This window comes from Triticum dicoccoides, chromosome 4A (genome assembly GCF_002162155.2).
Source record: "Triticum dicoccoides isolate Atlit2015 ecotype Zavitan chromosome 4A, WEW_v2.0, whole genome shotgun sequence".
Taxonomy (NCBI): domain Eukaryota; kingdom Viridiplantae; phylum Streptophyta; class Magnoliopsida; order Poales; family Poaceae; genus Triticum; species Triticum dicoccoides.
In genome coordinates this window covers 601,966,340-601,979,275 of record NC_041386.1, presented here as the reverse complement: position 1 = coordinate 601,979,275, position 12,936 = coordinate 601,966,340, and the positions used below count along the sequence as shown (strand labels likewise).

The 12,936-nt window shown below is 41.9% G+C and overlaps 1 long non-coding RNA gene across 3 annotated transcripts; it reads left to right on the top strand.

The window, feature by feature from the left end:
- The first annotated feature begins 2,574 nt into the window (after positions 1-2,574).
- On the top strand, positions 2,575-5,151 carry LOC119287210. 3 transcript variants are annotated; one of them, XR_005140770.1, is made up of 4 exons: positions 2,575-3,100; positions 3,975-4,202; positions 4,573-4,660; positions 4,874-5,151. It is a non-coding gene; the product is annotated as an uncharacterized LOC119287210 (long non-coding RNA). The 3 variants fall into 3 exon arrangements; XR_005140771.1 differs by lacking the exon at positions 3,975-4,202; XR_005140769.1 differs by lacking the exon at positions 2,575-3,100 and having other exon boundaries at positions 3,632-4,202.
- Positions 5,152-12,936: the final 7,785 nt, after the last annotated feature.

Below are 12,936 nucleotides of genomic sequence, written 5' to 3'. Positions count from 1 at the left end.
GCCCTCGACGCTAACTGCCCCAACGCCGGCGCCGCTCCCTGCGCCCGTGCGCGCGCCCGCTCCGACGCCGCCCGCCGTGCCCCGCCACCCCCTGTGAGTACCTGCCTCGCACCCGTGCCCTGCCTCGCTTCCATACCCCTGCCCTGCCTCGCGCACCTGCGCCCCTGCCCTGCCTCGCGCACCTACGCCCCTGCCCTACCACGCCGGCGCCGCCGCCGCCATGCCCCTCTGCCCGGCCGGCCCCTAGCTTTCCTTTATTTTTTGTTATATATATATGCTACTTTTTAGATGTTCTTATATGCTGTTTTCAGATGTTTTTAGTTGTTCATAAAAGAAATTTAGATGTAGGTATGTATGTGTGAGGGATCATATATGTATTTTTTAGATGTATTTTTAGATGTTCTTATATGCTGTTTTCAGATGTTTTTTGTATGTATGTATGTATGTATGTATGTATGTATGTATGTATGTATGTATGAGGGATCATATATGTTCTTCGATCTTCTCCTCTATTCCTTTTTTCTTCTCCTCTTTTTTCTTCTTCTTCGTCTTCTTATTTTTTATCGGGTATGTCGTTGTTGATATACTCCCTCCCCGATAACTTCAACATAATGGGGGGGTCGATATACCCCCTCCCCGATAACTTCGACATGAGGGGGGCGGGAAGGGGGTCGACGAGGGTTCAAGGGGGCGAGGGTTGGGAACTAGTTAGGGTAGAGGGTCGAGGGTCGCCGAGGGTTCGAGGGTCGTCGAGGGGCTGAGGGTCGAGGGTCGAGGGTTCGAGGGTCGTCGAGGGGCCGAGGGGTCGAGAGGTTGCCTAGCTAGTGTCAAAGTATTGAAGAAATCCGTGGCTTTTGCATATGAGCCCTTGAAGCATTGCCGAGGCCACCCAAATTTACCAAGTTACAAGAGCGTTGTCGTTGAGGCCACCCGAACCCTTGAAGCATTGTCGAGGCCACCCCAAACCCTAGAGAAGCGTCAAGACCACTAATATGATTCCTTGTTGTGATTAGGTAGCTAGGTCTACATTTGCCACTAATATATCCACCCGCTGTCATGTTTGTATAATAATTTCTATGTTGTAATATTTGCAGAAACAATGGAGCACGAACGAGACGAGGCAGTAGAAGAGGTGTTGGGGGACATAATCTTACCCGGAGGTGATGTCTTGTTGTTTCTTAACGACAATGATGGTCTAGAAGGACAGGGTGAAGAAGTAGGCTACGGTGATCGAACAATGGAGGAGGAAAGACATGATTATGATGGCTCCGGTGACCGAATGCCGGTGCAAGAAGGAGACCGTGATGATGGCTCCGGCGACCGAACAGAGTCTGGCCAGGTACACACACACACACACACACACACTATATTAGACACCCTGGGTGAGGAATTACTTATTTCTCACCCTAGTCCAGCGACCGAGCCTGATGTTTTCTCTACTCCTAATGAAGCAGTTGGTAGTCTCTGTCGGTCAATTTTCGTCCCACCACTTTCGTCCGGTTTTTTTCGTCGGTTAACCTTCGTAGATTTTTTTGGTTCCGTCCACCACCTCACCTCCGCTGGTTTTAGCGTCGCGACAGAACGAATCCCTCGCTAGCCCTACCTCCTCTCCCGTCTCCAGTCGCAGCCGCCGCCGCCACCACACCCCAATCCAACCCCGCTGCCGGCGATCTCCTCGCCCCCCTGTGCCATCGCCCCCAACCTTCTACTCCTCTCCCAAGGGAAGGGAAGGGAAGGCAAGACAAGGGAAGGGAGAGGGAGCGCCCAGATCCACGGCGGCATCAGCGCGCCGTCCTCCACCTGATCCGCGTCCATCCACGGATGGGAGCTAATCGGCGCAGGAAATCCCCATCCCCGCGTCCGAGCCCCACCACCCTCCGCAACGGCTCGACCGCCCATCGACGCGCTGCCCCCACGGTGCCCGACCAGTTTGGCTCTCGCGGCTGGTGGATGCACCCTTGCTGTTGCCGACGCCGGCTCGCTGTGCCGCACTGGCCCTCACAAGCGTCTTCTGTCAATGGTGACAACTCACGTTCCTCTCTATTTTCTCTTTGAATTTTCTTTTGAGCCGGTCAGGAAGCAAGAACATGTCGATTGACATGCCAATTGGAGATGATTTGAGGAATTTTTACGTGTTTGGTAGATGGACTTGAGAGGTCAAGGAGTTTCCATTGGGACATCGGGAAATGCTCCTCCATCTCCTCCGGTGGACGACATCCAACATCGCCAGGTAGATTACTGTTTTTGCAAATTCCAGTTCTTGATGTTTAAAACTGGATGATCTGCACCCAACCCCTCTATTGTTCTATTTTTGCTTAAATCTGATTTGGTTGTTCAGTTCATGCACTTATGGACTGAAGAAAAAAATGGAAATGAAGAAGAAAAGAATAGCAATATTATCATATGCGAGGTTTGCTTTTAACCTTGGTTCCTAACCAATATTTGCTTCATAATTCTGCCAAGAGATTCACACTGTCATTCATATTATGAATATAGTTCATAACCAGTATTCTCTTTTATCTAATTATATGTACAGAAAGGAGTAATCTGAAGTGAATTCATGCTATCTTAACAGCCTAACAAACATCTTGGAGGTGTGAATGCTTTCTTGGGTCTGACAAGTAATCAATAATTGATGGTATACTGGGATTTTTCTCATACTTCTAGCACTTCCTCATTGACAATAAAGCAAGTAGTATCACAACAAAGGCTATCCAGGTATTTTTTTTCAACTATAATCCTTCCAGCTTTAGGGACTGCTCAATTGGATCTGCACAATCTAAGAAAATAAATGTGCATAGTGTCTGCGACACTTTCATTCGATCATCACGAAGGTAGTTGTAGGAGTAAAAAAGTATGTCATACTGTTTTTTCAGTTCAAGCCAAAAGGCTAGGACAGGTAATACTTGTTTTTACAGTACTTGTGCAAAAAGTATGTCATACTGTTTGCTCTAGATGATTTTGATGAATTTTACAACCTTATTTTCAGTTGTTTACCCCAAGAAATGGTCTGCTTTCATGGGGTTTATTGAATCCAGGAAAGAACTATGAGTAGTAGCGAACCAGACATGAAAAGTTTCAGAGAACTACGAAAACTCCGGTCAGTTTTGTCGGGATCTTGTGACACAGTTCCAGGACTCTATTGACTAAGGAAATGATATATATGTGTGATTTATCCTGTTAAAACTTTTAGTGTTCACTTAGGGGTGAGTGCAACCAGTAACTGAATTTAGACTACGAACTAGAGTATGACAGTAAAGTCAGGAGCATGATGGAGAACACACGGGACACTGAGGACTAATGGTCAACACTTAAATCTTGCTTTACATACAGTTCAGTTCCAAGTAGTCTGATACATAGATGGCGAGGGGAGTGCTGATTTGGGGTTGATTTTGGTAATTATATATTTTCCTTGATGACTGTCATTTTGTTGTCCTACATGTGCTATATGATATGCATAACAACTTGAGAGCACCTTTGCTTCTCTTGATGTGCTTCGTCATACAATTTTTTAAAGTGCACAAGCAAGCTTGCGAGTGATGACAACTACTATGACCTACAACCTTGAATCTAGGTTTTTGGGGTTGAACATAGGGGCACAACGCGCTCTCCCATCTAACCAGTGAAGCGTAATGAAGGAAAAGGTACAATATACAAATCGTCACCGTCATTCAGTTTGTCCAAAACTGAGAAAAGCTCTTTAAAAAAACTGGGAAAAGCTCACGTGATGGAATGAGATGAGATTTCAACATCATGATTGCGTTTTATAATTTGAACGACCAAAGTAGATGGTCCCATCAGCCCGTGTTTGACAATATGAAGGGACAAACTTGTTGATCCATTATTTTGCCAGGAAAATACAATAATTCGGAGGGCTTAAATATGGATAATAGATCTGACATAATCTAGCAAGGTGAGTGACTCAATTGCACATGTGCAAAATGGAAGTTTAAACTTCCTTGAATCTCTTGTAGGGTTTGGGGGAGATTGTCAGCGAGCCACTGATGAAAGTCCTTTTGCGATGACAATGCTAGAGAAGATTTGAAAGATCTTGGTTGGCGTGGGGAAACTTGTGTATTCCTGGATGGGGGCGCCGTCCGGTGGCAGTGGGGTGTGGCAGTTGCCGCAGCTGGGCACAACCGGGAGTCCACCTATCCAGAACACCCAACTATTTCATCCGGTGAACTGCGAAGAGCTTCTGTGTGCGTCTCTGTTATATTTAACTACGACAGGCTTATGTTATCTTATCGCGAACTCATTTTTCAGTTTGTGCCCAACGTGACTGCATGTAAATATGTAATACAGCAATTTTGTTCTTCCTTTTTGTTGTTTGATTGACTCAGTATACCATCTCAAATGTCATTCCCTTTATAGCTAGCACATCATCTCCAAAGAATTTATTTAAGTTGAAATCCAGTAATTATATGTTGATCGCATAAGCAGGCTGATGGTGTCTTGGTCAAATTTTTTTATTCCTTCTCTATGGAACTAAAACTGTTCTTTCCTGAATATATTGGATCGCAAAGAACTAAACCTATGTACAATGTCTTTGGGCATATTCTGAATTTGCAGAATTAGCACAAATCTGAAAGCATATATGCAGCTCCCAGATGTTGCAGGCTAGAGGAAGGGCAGGCACTCATGCGATACCATGTATCTGGTAGTGGTTTCGTTCCCCAGACACTATGCATTTATTGTCTGGTTTGTTCATATCTGTTAGCTCTATGTTAACCTTCTTTTAGTTACTTCCCATGATTTTCTTTGTAAGAAACCCCAGAAATATATATAGGTGTATTTTCCTGTAAAGATGCTAAATTTTGTTGGTCTTATTTATGGGATAGCGAAACCATTTTTGTGTGCACTTAATTGTCAGGTTGGACGCGCCGGGTGTGGGGACACTGCAGGACATGTTTGATTATCATGTCAGTGAATTCTGGCGAGAATGAACCAAGTGAGCTTTTGTAGCTGGTCTATTCAAAATGGATGAACGGACCAGTTAGTGTACATATAAGTTTGCACTCTGTCTTCCTGCTCATTCGTGCAATGTGTTCATGGGAGACTTATTTTAGGAAAACATAAAATAATTTTTCTTTCTGTGCGTACTACTCCAGCTTTCAAGTGCCAGGCTTCAATAAATCTGAAATTTCTATCGCTCGATTTGCAGTGCTTATTTTACGGTTACCACTGGGAAATGCTTCCTTTTAATCATTTTTATCTGGTACACACCATTGTAAGTGTATTATTTAAGAAATCAAGTCCATTCTGGAAGAATATTCACTCATGATAGTTTTGAGATTCGGTAAAGCAGAATGTGTACATTCATTTTAAAATTGTCCAATGGATAATAGATTGTTCCGCGTAAAAGAAAATGATGCTTACAAAAAATTATGCTCGATTAGGATGTAACGATGAGTGATGCTACTTGGGATGATGCTCAATTAGGTAGAGGACACATCAATGGTGGGGTAGCCGTAGGCATAGCTAATAGGTGGAGTATGAGAAGATGTACATATGATGGTGATGTGAGCACATACATAGGAGTGAAGCTAGCCAAGATACAGCAAGCTTGCTGCGAGAAGAGGAATGGAAGAGGATTTGGAGGAGAGGAGATGGGGGCCATGGTATAGATTTAGAGGATTAGGAAAAGGCTGTGCACATGATGGCGAAATGATATGGAGTAAGCAAATGATAGAACAATGGCGTAACCGAAGGGTGTGCACGGAAAATTCATTTTCCATTTTCCAAGTGCCCCAAATGAGGTTTTTTTTGTGAAGAACCTACCAAATAATTCTTGCAAAATTGGACCAAATAATTTTTCTAAAATACTAGGCCATATTTAATGCACAATTGACCAAATGGTTGGGTGTAAAAAGTTTTGATCCACCTCTGGTGAAAAAGACAAATTTCCGTCGATTTAGAAGGAAGCGGGTCAAATTTGAACTGCAGCTGCCTCATAGTTTGCTATTTATTTTTTCCAAAAAACATTTCTAGGTACATAAGTATCTATTTAATCATAGAAACACCAAAAAAATTCCAAGATTCAACCACTAGCTAGGAACGGTCATTCCCGCCGTTTTGATCGCATTTTGAAACGGGCATAAACAATTCAAAAAAAATTAAAAAATTGAGAAACCTTCGCATTGTGTCATTATATGTGGCCAAGTTCCCAGGAAAAATAACAAACTTGTAATACGACAATTATTTTAAAAAATGTGTTCTCAGAAACAAGCTATCACGTGTGGAGATCAATGGCTTTCAAGCCAAATGATCAATCTTATGGTCACACTTATGGCATAGTTTGTTCAGATGGTCTCATATTGTGCACAAGGGTGCATATTGGAATGGCAAACAATGTTGCATATGGAAGTTTTCATTTTCTTTGGACAAAAAAACCATTTTCCATTTTTCGAGTGCCCAAAAGGAGTTTTTTTGTGAAGGACCTCCAAAATAATTGTTGCAAAATTGGACCAATTCATTTTTCTAAAATACTAGGACATATTTATTGCACAATTAACAAAATGGTCGGGTGTAAAAAGTTTTGATCCACCTCTCTTGAAAAAGACAAATTTCCGCCGATTCAGTTGGAAGCGGGTCAAATTTGAACTGCAGCTGCCTCATAGTTTGCTATTTATTTTTTTTTCAAAAATCATTTATAGTTACATAAGCACCTATTTAATCATAAATACATGGTTTGGTGACGATACGTCGAGGTTTGGACGGTGGCCGAGGGCTCCAACTCTAGAGCGCGTAAACTCGCATGCCCGCCGTGTGACCATGGCGTTGCCATGTGTTCTGGGTGGCCTAGGCATGTCTAGTGGGTTGGGAACTCCCCAGGTAGGTGCTAGGAAGAAAATTACAACATAAGATTCTCACGAGGAGACCGATCGATGCTCAAAAATGAATTAGCAGCCAAGTGTTTGATTAGCGGTACATGAAATGTACATGGCTAATGGGCGTGTGTTTTGGCTGAGTATGATCATTTACTAAGAAGACCGTCTTCACAAATTTTCAGCTCAAAAGGAGGAGCCTAGGTGGTACTTGCTTTGCAAACTACCACACTGGACACAAATACGAATGTTGAAGCTCGGCTCAAAATAATGAATGGATTGAGCTGGCATTTGGTGGAGAATGGTTATTTGGGCATAGGAAAGCACTGTAGAAAATGGATACTATTTGGACATGTCAAAGTGGTACTTCCTTCACAAACTATTGTTGTGAACAGAATAGGAAAATGAATATTGTTGAATTATTTTTGAACTAGGAAAGGAAGGTTTTTACATATTTGACGAAGATATGACCCAAAGAATTTATGAGATTTTTTTGGGAATTTTGGGAATGACAGAAATATAGGTTGCTTCACAACCTAGGGCAAAAACTGCCACATGGACATGACACATAGGCAAAACTGATGAGGTGGCGCCTAGTCATAGCAACCCACCACAATTTACAAGGCTATGACCATCTATATTGGTCGTTAACAACTAGAAATAAGGCAGCGGACTAGCGCTGTTTGCTTTATGACCATTTCCTCTAATGAAATTATGACCTTTCTGACCAAAATGGTCGTTATGATTTAGGGTTTAGAGCCCCCCAGACAGCTTTTGACCAATTGGTCTAAAATGGTCATAAATTTATGACCAATTTTTCGAGGGTCACTGACAGAAGGTCATAAGTTGACATATTTTTGAAATGCTTGTCTTTCTTTCTTACGGGATGCCTGCTCGGAAGAAATTGACGATGTCCCAGGTACACATTCTTCTTACAATTAGCCAAATATATACTGTCGGTATCGTCCAAACAGTGCGTGCATGTGCGGTATCCCTTGTTATTTGTCCTGAAAGGTTACTGAGAGCAGACCAATCATTGATGGTCACGAACAGCAATGCCTTTAGGTCAAATTGTTCCCCCATGTGCTCATCCCACGCACGTACACCTGTAAGAGTTCTTCAACTAATGGCCTTAGGTACACATCAATGTCATTGCCGGGTTGCTTAGGGCCTTGGATGAGCACTGACATCATAATGAACTTCCGCTTCATGCACAACCAAGGAGGAAGGTTATACAAACATAGAGTCACAGGCCAGGTGCTATGGTTGCTGCTCTGCTCCCCAAAAGGATTAATGCCATCTGCGCTTAGACCAAACCATACGTTTCTTGCGTCATCTGCAAACTCCTTCCCGTACTTCCTTTCGATTTTTCTCCACTACGACCCGTCAGCGGGTACTCTCAACTTTCCGTCTTTCTTACGGTCTTCTCTGTGCCATCGCATCTCCTTGGCAAGCTCTTTGTTTTGGAACAAACGTTTTAACCGTGGTATTATAGGAGAATACCACATCACCTTGGCAGGAATCTTCTTCCTGGGGCGCTCGCCCTCGACATCACCAGGGTCATCGCGGCTGATCTTATAGCGCAATGCACCGCATACTGGGCAAGCGTTCAAATCCTCGTACTCACCGCGGTAGAGGATGCAATCATTAGGGCATGCATGTATCTTCTGCACCTCTAACCCTAGAGGGCAGACAACCTTCTTTGCTTCGTATGTACTCTCGGGCAATTCGTTGTCCTTTGGAAGCATATTCTTTATCATTATCATCAACTTTCCAAATCCCTTGTCAGATACACCATTCTCTGCCTTCCATTGTAGCAATTCCAGTATGGTGTCCAGCTTTTTCTTGTCACCTACGCAATTCGGGTACAAATTTTTTTTGTGATCCTCTAACATGCGCTGCAACTTCTTCTTCTCCAAATCACTTGCGCAGTTTCTCTTTGCATCGGCAATGGCCCGACCTAGATCATCAACGGGCTCATCCGATGCCTCTTCTTCAGCTTTTTCTCGCATTGCCGGCTCGGCTTCTTCCCACATTACCGGCTCAGCTTCTTCCCTCATTGTTGTATCATCGTATTCAGGGAACCCATGGCCAGGATAGCCGTCGTCATCCTCTTCTTCTTCATTGTCTTCCATCATAACCCCTCTTTCTCCATGCTTGGTCCAAACATTATAGTGGGGCATGAAACCGGACTCAAACAGGTGGACGTGAATGGTTCTTGACGTAGAGTAACTGTGACCATTCTTACAGCCAGCACATGGACAAGGCATAAAACCATCCGCACGCTTGTTTGCCTCAGCCGCAAGCAGAAAAGTACACACGCCATTAATGAACTCGGGAGAGCATCGGTCATCGTACATCCATTGCCGGCTCATCTTCAATACGCAGCACCGAAAACACCAAATTAATACAATACATAAAGTTCATACATAAAGATCATACAACACTTAAATGCAACAAACAAATAACTCTCTAGCTAAAGAATTTAAATGCAACAACAAATGCGATCAAGATCGCAACTAAGGTAACAATTGATCCAACAACATAATGATACCAAGCCTCACTATGAATGGCATATTTTCTAATCTTTCTGATCTTCAAGCGCATTTTCTCCATCTTAATCTTGTGATCATCGACGACATCGGCAACATGCAACTCCAATTCCATCTTCTCCCCCTCAATTCTTTTCAATTTTTCCTTCAAATCCTCGTTTTCTCTTTCAACTAAATTTAACCTCTCGACAATAGGGTCGGTTGGAATTTCCGGTTCAACTACCTCCTACATACAAATATCTATGTCAACTTGATGGGCATAATTTGTCATAAACACGAAATGCAATGAATAGTTTTAAAAGAGAATATACCACATCCGAATCATAACCCGGACGAGGGCCGACGGGGACGGATATCAAAACCATGGCACTATGTATAACAAACAACGTATGGGTAAGATAATTATACGAGTAACTATATATCCAAATCACACAAACATAAATTTTTTATATAAAACTTCATGAACAAGAGGCTCACCACAAGGTGGTGCCGGCGATGGGACGTTGCGAGCGATCGATGGTGGTTACGACGGGGATTTAGAAGGTACTAAGTAAACCACACCTACATATGCAAACTAAGTGTTATTTTTGATCTCAAATTGCATATAAATCAAATACTAGCACATATATATAATTTCTCCCAAATTACTAAACTCAAAAATCAAACACTATATAAAGCATTGCACGAGCTAATCTAGCAATGAGAGATGAAAGGACAAAGTTGCTAACCTTTGTGATCATTTGAATGGATGGGGGCCTTCAAATCTTAACAAATTTTGGGAAAAATGTGTGATGAGCTTGAGAGGAAGAGGGAAAAGAACAGAGAGGAGAGGGGAAAGGGGAAGAACAGAGCGAGCTCGTGTGGACGAAGGGTCTATGTAGGACGACCTTTAGTACCGGTTCGTGATACGACCTGGTACTAAAGGTGCTAGAGGGGCCCCGGACTGACAACATCCTGCCACCACTCATTTTAGTACTAAAGGTTCGCCACGAACCGGTACTAATGAGAGCGGCCGGCTAGCCGTTGGAACCGGCACTAATGCACACATTAGTGCCGGCTCAAATTCAAACCGGCACTAATGTGCTTCACGTTTGACCCTTTTTCTACTAGTGTGAACCGGAAATTCAAACCGACCCTATTGTCAAGAGGTTAAATTTAGTTGAAGAAGAAAACAATTACTTGAAGGAAAGAATAGAAAAAATTGAGGAGGAGAAGATGATATTGGAGTTGCATGTTGCGGATGTCATCGATGATCACAAGATCAAGATGGATGCAATGCAGTTGAAGATCAGAAATATTAGAAAATATGCCACTCATACCGAGGCTTGGTATCATTATGCTGTTGGATCAATTGTTACCTTGGTTGTGATTATGATCGCATTTGTTGTTGCATTGAAAGGTTTTACATAGTTTCAATGTATGGTTTAACTAGATGCTCTAGAGAGGTATATGTTGTTCATTGAGAACTATGTATGTACTTTTTTTTAATGTGATGATGAACTTCTATTAATTTGGTCACTTATCTATCCATGTGAATCTGTAATGGTTTTTGACACACATAATTATATATAATGCATACAGGGCATCCAGTTTTTCCCGTAACCCTCTCAACTTTTTAGCATATGCTATGTGAGTAAAATGATGATACCATGCCAACTTTCAACCATTTCAGAGTTCATCTATAGTGCTTTTCAATTTCAGGATCATTTAGCTAAAAAAAATTTAGTAAATGCATGAAAAATAACAAATGAAGTCAGAAAGGGTTGAAAATTGATGATGTGGCTTTGAATGGTGCATTTTGAACACATAAAAAGTCTGGAGTTTTAAAAAATGAAATCCCTTTGTAACAGATGAGTTTCGTCCGAAACCCTGATACTTTGAAAAAGATTGTCCATTTTGTATATGAAGTGCATCCAATTTTTCACGTAACCATCTCAACTTTTTAGCACATGCTATGTGGGTGAAATGATGATACCATGCCTACTTTCAACCTTTTCAGAGTTCATTTGTAGTGCTTTTCAATTTCAGGGTCATTTAGCTAAAAAATCAGTAAATGCATGAAAAATAACAAATGAAGTCAGAAAGGGTTGAAAATTTATGATGTGGCTTTGAATGGTGCATTTTGAACTCACAAAAAGTCTGGAGTTCAAATAAGTTCAAAAAATGAAATCCCTTTGTAACATATGAGTTTTCATCCGAAACCTACTTCCGAAGAGATTGCCCGTTTTGTACATGAAGTGCATCTACTTTTTGCCGTAACCCTCTCAATTTTTTAGCACATGCTATGTGGGTGAAATGATGATACGATGCCAACTTTCAACCTTTTCAAAGTTCATTTGTAGTGCTTTCCAATTTCAGGGTCATTTAGTGCAAAAAGAATGAACTAATAGCAAAAATAATGAACTTAAAATAATCAATTAAAATATTATGTTATGATCAACTAAAACAAAACTATAATATTCTTCAATAGAAAAAACAATCAGCTAAAAAGTTTTTATAAAACTCTAATAGCAAAAGGAATCAACTAAAAACTTTTATAAACCTCTAGTATTTTTTAAACTAAAGTTATATAAAATTTATGCAACTAAAAGCATGAAAGAATTATCAAAACATGAAAAGCAGAACGAATTATCATAAAATTTTTTTTTATAAACTTTAGTAGCAAAAAGAATTTTCATAAAGAACTTTTTTGATAGAAACTAAAATAACAAAATCTGTTTTTGAATATAATGATAAAATGCACTAATATTAAATACCAGGAAAAATATTCACTCAAAATATATTTTTATAGTGAAGTTATTCACAAACCAGTGATTCACACAAATTTTAAAAAAAATGGAAACTAATGGCACTAACAGAAAGTTTATAATTATTCTGACCTAAAAGCAAAAGAATAAAAAATAAAATCAAAATCAAAAGAAAATAAATAATTCAAAAAACAAAAAAAACACTGAAAAAAATAAAAACCTACGGGCCACACGGCCTGCATACGACTAGAAACCCATCTGTACATGGGCCATGATGCAGGCCCACAGGCCCAATAGGCCCGACATGGCAGTGACAAGGGTAGGCAAGTACTGCCTGCATATTAGAGAGGAGCTCAGCACCTGAGCCGCAACGCAGCTTATAAACAGGTGCTGAGCTCTCTTAGCTAGTGAGGTGGGACTAAACTCCCACCACACCATCGCTGTGCCACCCTTTGGTCCCGGTTGGTGGGACGGACCGATACAAATACCCCCCTTTGGTCTCGGTTCGTGCCACCAACCGGGACCAAAGGTCTCTGTTTCCCACCCTTTGGGCTGCTAAAAAGAGACCTTTGGTCCCGGTTGGTGGCACGAACCGGGACCAAAGGGGTGTATTGGTCCCGGTTGGTGCTACGAACCGGGACCAAAGGTGTGGCTATATAAGCCAACACTTAGAAAAATTTGCCCAACTGCTCCCATTCTCCCCCGACGCCGCAGGCTGCTCCTCGTCGCCGTCGCCGCGCCCTGCCCCGACGCCGTCTGACGCCGCCAGCCGCCCTTCCTCCGCCCCGACGCCACCTAACTTCACCACCA